The following is a 6,301-nucleotide window of genomic DNA, read 5'->3' on the forward strand; positions in this document are numbered from 1 at the left end:
CTGACTCACTTGTTTACTACATTTAATTATATCAAGGCTTGAAGTTACTCATAATTGAGGGCGTGGCCACTCTGAGTGGCAGGTGGGTGCGGTCTCAGGTTGTAAATCACATGGATTCAATCTTTTAAACCTTCATCAGGTATTGTATACTTAATAGTGCCCATGCACAGCTCACTAAGAAACCCCTCCTACCCACTCAGGTCCAGGAGATGGACCGCATCTACCTGGCCTACCTCCAGAACAAGAACCGGGCTGAGGGCCGTCGCTCCTACAAGGCCTACCTGCGCCACCTGGGGGACGTCTACAAGTCCTGCTCCGATTCGGACGACCCCAACTGCGTGTCTTCCTACACCAGCCGGCCCACGCCTAAGCCAGAGCCTCCCAAGCCGGCACCTGTGAAGACCTGTGACCCCACCAAGGACGCCTACTGCCTGTACGCGGCTCTGGTTCAGGGCAAGAGCCCCTACCTGCCTCTGGTGCTCCCAGCGGCCGCCGCCGCCCCGGCACCAGTGAAGGCCCCGGCCCCCATGTACGCCCGCTCTGCTGCTCCAGCGAAGGACCCACAGTCGGGGTATTACTACTACGCTCCATCCGCAGCGTCCTACCTGTCCAAGGTATGCTTCCAGGACGTGTTTATACACCAATGCACTGAAGGGTTCAGTCCAATGGTAGAAGGATATGAAGCATCATATTTAGTGCATTATGCACACAGAAATACAATTCATCACAAAGTGGTTCTCAAGACTACTCTTAATACAACCGTATACATTTTAAGGTGTTTTAATATAGATTGAGGTTCACTAATGTACTTTTTTAAACTTTTGCATCTGAAAGTGTGTAGGATTTGAACACTTTGGACTTTGGTGCCCCCTTGTGGTCGTTTTAAAGACAACGCAGTGACCGTGTTTTCCAATTGATACAATATGGGAATGCTGAGAACAAAAGGGCCGAAAACAACAAACTTATCTGATAAAAATAAGTTTAAACATGATAAAAAAGCTGCATTCAGTGGCCTCAAACTACAAGATGCATATCAATAACATCAGGCAACCATTTCTGTCAATATCTTTCATGCTTTAGGAGCAGAAGGCTGAGCTGCTGCGTATCTGCGCCTCTGATGATGTGGAGTGCCTGCAGTACCACTTGAGAGCGGCCCACGGACACGCACCCGCTGCCGGACCCCTGCCTTCCTACGCCCACCTTGGCTGCGACCCCAGCAAAGACCCCAACTGCAAACCCAAACTGGTGCAGAAAGCCTCCTCCGGTCTCTACCTGCAGTACCCCAACTGTGATCCCCTCCGGGATCCGCTCTGCGCCCACGCTGCCTCCCTCGCGGTATGCTTTAGTTCACTGCTTTCTGTTTTCCTTTGCATCTCTGCTTTGATTATAACGACTTCTGCTTCTTCTGCGATGTGTTCCTCCAGGCGGCTCGTGCCCCGAACCCTCCTGCCGCAGCCGGCCCCGGATCCTGCAACCCTCTTTACGAAGAAGGCTGCAACCCCCTGACGGCCACCCGATTCGCCAAACCCCCGAAGTCATATCAAAATGACAAAGAAGACGAGGCCGCCGCCATCCGTGCAGCTCCTTCTTCTGCGCAGAGCGACCCCTATGCTATGTACAGGGACGCGTATGCTAATGCTAACAGAGTCAACGATCCCTATGCTATGCAACGCCAGGCTAGCGCCCCAGCTTCTCCTCCGGCTAATGACCCATATGCCATGCTGCGCAGATTCATGGCCCAAGCCCAAGGTAACAACCCGTTTGCTGAGCGCATGGAGGCCGCTCCACGCATGGAGGCCGCTCCACGCATGGAGGCTGCTCCAGAGCCCAACCCCAACGATCCCTTCTCCGCGTTCCGCGAGGCGGCGGCTGCTATGCATCGCCGCGGCGTTCCTGCCGCCAGGCAGCAGTTCCCCTTTTCCAATCCCAATTATGAGGAGCCTGCCCAGGAGGAGCGCCACCCTCTGGGCCCCCCAGGTAAAACCAAGGAGGGCTACGAGTGCTTCATCGGCTACGATCGCGAATGCTTCCCCGTGAAGGCCGCCAAGCCCGCCGAGCCTCGCTCTGGAGTTCACCGCCACATCCCCTACGCCGCCGAGGCCTACGAGCCCCACCTGAACGCCGACGGCAGCCGCAGCGGAGTCCTGGAGCCTTCCAACCCGGACTGCGACCCGGAGTTCGACGCCGACTGCCGCCTGCGCCGCTACGAGCCTCAGCCCGAGGAACAACTCGAGCATCACGCCGAGGACGACCGCAGCCAGGGGGCGGCAGAGAGCGAGCAGCCTGAGCAGGAGCAGTACGAGGCCGAGCCCTACCAGAGCGGCCAGGAGGAGCCTCACATGGCCTACCAGCCACTCGCACAGGGCATGCCCAGCCTCCAGGACATACTGAGGCGCTACGGAGACCAGTTCCCGGAGCAGGAAGACCACAGAGCCTATGCAGACGACTACCGCAAGAAATAAACATGCTAACACACGCATGCATGCAGATGGACATGAATACACAGTCCCGTGCGTTCTTGTAGCTTGTAGGTCTCGTAGCTTAGCCATTGACCGCCTCACGCAGCGCGCAGTAAGTCCTACCCGGACCCCACACGGGACACGAGAGACATCTATGGACCCGATGAGCGAGTACATGCACGTACATCCGCACAAACCTTCCAGCTGCAGGAGCGCGCTCAGAAAGCCGAGGGAACTCCAGCAGCGTTCTCACCTCTTTAGCCGCTTTAGACCTGTTGCTTTGGCCTATTGCTTTCCGGTGTCCACCTCCTCAAACCACTCGAATGTGTAATGACTTCTCAATGCTCAGCTTTGCTTCTGTGTCGACGCGTCTCACATTTTTTTTATTTGTTCATTTACTTTTTTTTTGTCAGTGATGGATTATGTAAAGATTTTTTCTTTTTCATTTTGAATGTTCTAATAAAAATCTGTAGAAAGCTGTTTTTGTATTTCATTCATTGGATCTTGATATTTGACTCTTGATTGATGACACACCTGACTTCTGCTTTTAAGAATATAGTTAATTGATTGTACAGCCATGCTAGCGGCTCTGTGCGGCTGAGCTTCATGCTAACATCACAACAACATTGCGAACATACTGATCCTCCATGATTACCACCTTAGCTTAGCTTTTTAGCATGCTAATCTTTTCAAAATAGCAGTAAACAAAGTACATTTGAGGACGATGGGAACTTCATTAGTTTTGCTGAATTGTTACGCTACATTTTATTCATAATTTTGAATAATGAAATGCAACGAAAACCAGTAAATGTCAAAGCATCCGGAGAAACTTCTCAAACCACATTTCGACATTTCGACTGTACCTTGGTAATTTACACATTCTATTAAAGTTGTGATTGGTGAGTTATAATTGATGAATATATTATCATTGTCAGTCAGACTTTGTTTCATAATTTAATTTATTATATTTTGACTCTTGCCTCCGTCTTACTTTTCACTAAAGTCACAATCTTTACGAAGTATCTCAACATCTGACCTTTAAGGTCAAGTGTGGGGGATTTTGGAGGCAGAAATACAATAGTAATTCCGTTAGCTTAGCATGAGCGTTATATTCACATAGTGCGCTGGTCCTCTTAAGAGTCCACCATGTTTCTACAGTCGCCCAGAGCACCTTTTGCCTTTTTACGTGACCTGTAGGCCACCGTAGTTCTCCACTAGGGGGAGGAGTGAGCGTCGGAGGATCAGTTGGTTGCGATCTGGGTTTTTTTCTGTTCCTTTAACCTCGTCTTTTTCTTGCTGTTCACTTCCTTCCGGAGTACAAATAGTATCAAAGTTAACTTTCTTTGCCTTGGAAACAAATACATTTTGAGTAAACCCATGACTCTGTGTTGACATAAAGTTGCTCACATTGGGATTTCTGATTTATTTTTCTTGCCAGCAAAGACAAACAACACTTAAACTTCCAGAGACTGGACTACAGCCGGTCTTTAAAGGGGTTTCTCGGCCCCTGCGCTCTCGTCTCACACTTCTTTAGCTTCATGTTTTTCTGGTTTTCTCAAGCTCCAAACAAACAGACTGTATTGATCTGAGCTCTCAGACACATCAGCAGCAGCAGTCCGAAGGGAACGTCTAGTTGCAGAAAACCTCAGACCTTTCTCCTGCTGCAGCGATCAGCACCACGGTCCTTCTAGCAGAGAAGCCGGCCAAGAACACACCGATGTCCATGTGGGGGAGGAGGTGAAGAGAAGTTATTGTTTTACTTTAGTTGGACCATGACCACTGGGGAACACCTGCATTGGGATCCATTCATCCGTATTTACCTGATGAAATCTACTTAACGCTGACTTGGATCACCTCTGTTTTAATTGTAAAACTTCTCCTTCGTTTTCAACATCTACTGTTGTCGTACTTATTTATTGTAAATCCTGTCATATATAAACCTTTTACGTGGAGAACGCAGAGTAAGTAATACAAGGTTTTTAGAAGGTGTTTCATCTCCTCAGATAAATACTTCTGGAAATGTCAACGCCACCTTTCAGGCAGTTGAGAAATAGATGTTCAAAGAAATAAAACCTGACAGAAAATAACCTTCTAGAACAAATAAAGACACGTTTGAAAGTTTTATAGTAATCACGTTGAAAGAGCTGAGGAACATGGTTTATGCATCAATGAAATAATATAATATATTCTGATATAATGGAGTGTTACTTTAAGTATATTTTGAACAAAATATTGTATTATTTTATGTAAAAGCACAACAGTGAAAATAACTCATGATCCGTAGCTCGTCGGTTCATAAATTAGTTTTTGTTCTTCATTTCTTTTATCTGATTCCTATTCCTATTCATTATTTTATGTAAAAGCACAACAGTGAAAATAACTCATGATCCGTAGCTCGTCGGTTCATAAATTAGTTTTTGTTCTTCATTTCTTTTATCTGATTCCTATTCATTTTGCTCAAAAGGACAATTGTGTCTTCATGACATTAACTTTCTGATAATATCTGAAATTGTGCGGGCAGTTTATCTTAAAAACGTTGGAAAGAGACCACGGCAAACACAGCCTGTTTTATTAAAGCAGCTTCAGTTCCTCAGGAGGAAACACAGAACTCTTGATAGCCTTTAGTACATTAAAACACCGTCGGCCTGAAGCTGCAGACCGTCTCAACTGATGTCCTTTTAATGACTTTTGTTTTATTTAAAGTGCCGATATGTTGTGAGCTTTTCGGGTCAAATTAAATCGGTTAAACTTGTGTCAGCAAGTTCTATCTGCATTTCAGTTCTACGTTACATTAGCAATGCTGTCAAGCTGCCAGGTGGAAAAAGCATGAAAACAGATTTCATATAAAAAAATTAATTAAAAAAAAGCAGCGCCTGCACGGAAGTGAGTAATGAACAATAAAATAAAATAATAAACAAACATAACAGATAAATTAATATCACAGTGCAGGAAGAGGTACTTCCCTATACTGATATAATATTTAACATTTTAGAAAATTACAAACATAAAATGAAGTATGCACAAGACAGACAACTAAATACAAATAAAATAAATAATCGAGTGTGTGTGTGTGTGTGTGTGTGTGTGTGTGTGTGTGTGTGTGTGTGTGTGTGTGTGTGTGTGTGTGTGTGTGTGTGCATTCAATGTACTGTGAAAAAAAGTCATCAGAAGGTTCGAATAATGTGAAAAATTACTATTATTTGTATTGAGCTGAGAAATATCAATTCTGAGGGTCTACAGTTTAGACCCTGATCCTGAATCTCTGTTGAACAGCTGAGGAGGGACTATTGTGACTGCTTTTATAAATCTAAAATACCATATAATATATATGATGTCACTAATAGCAGTCATTACATTTAATGGAACACTGCTGTGAAAGGTTGGTGAAGGAAACAATGAAATATTTAAAGAGAGAACATGAGCTTATTATTATAATGGTGTCCCTTTATTCCCACGGCAGAGTTGTGTAAAGAGGTCACGTTTGAAATCCTTTTCGCATGGAACTGGTAATTTTAAATAATAACTTTGGAGGTTGTCTGCCATGTTGTATTTGTCAAGTAAAAATTCAACAGCAAGTGTTTTTTGGTTTAACTTAAGAGACCCACGTAGACTCGCTTTTTGTCTTTAGGGACCGAGGATCTTTAGGAGTTTACGTCTCAATCTGTAGTTCAAGTCTTGTTCAATACAGCGTGATGTTCATTTAGAACATGAAGGTCCCATTTAGAGTCAAACAGACCATGAAGCAGCGCACGCTTTAGGGGCGGGGCTACAGGGTGATTGACAGGTTGCTATCCCGGCCTCGTCATGTTTGGGCAGAACTTTTACTTTCATGAAAGTTAAAT

Source organism: Taurulus bubalis (genome assembly GCF_910589615.1).
Source record: "Taurulus bubalis genome assembly, chromosome: 18".
In the NCBI taxonomy this organism is placed as follows: Eukaryota; Metazoa; Chordata; class Actinopteri; order Perciformes; family Cottidae; genus Taurulus; species Taurulus bubalis.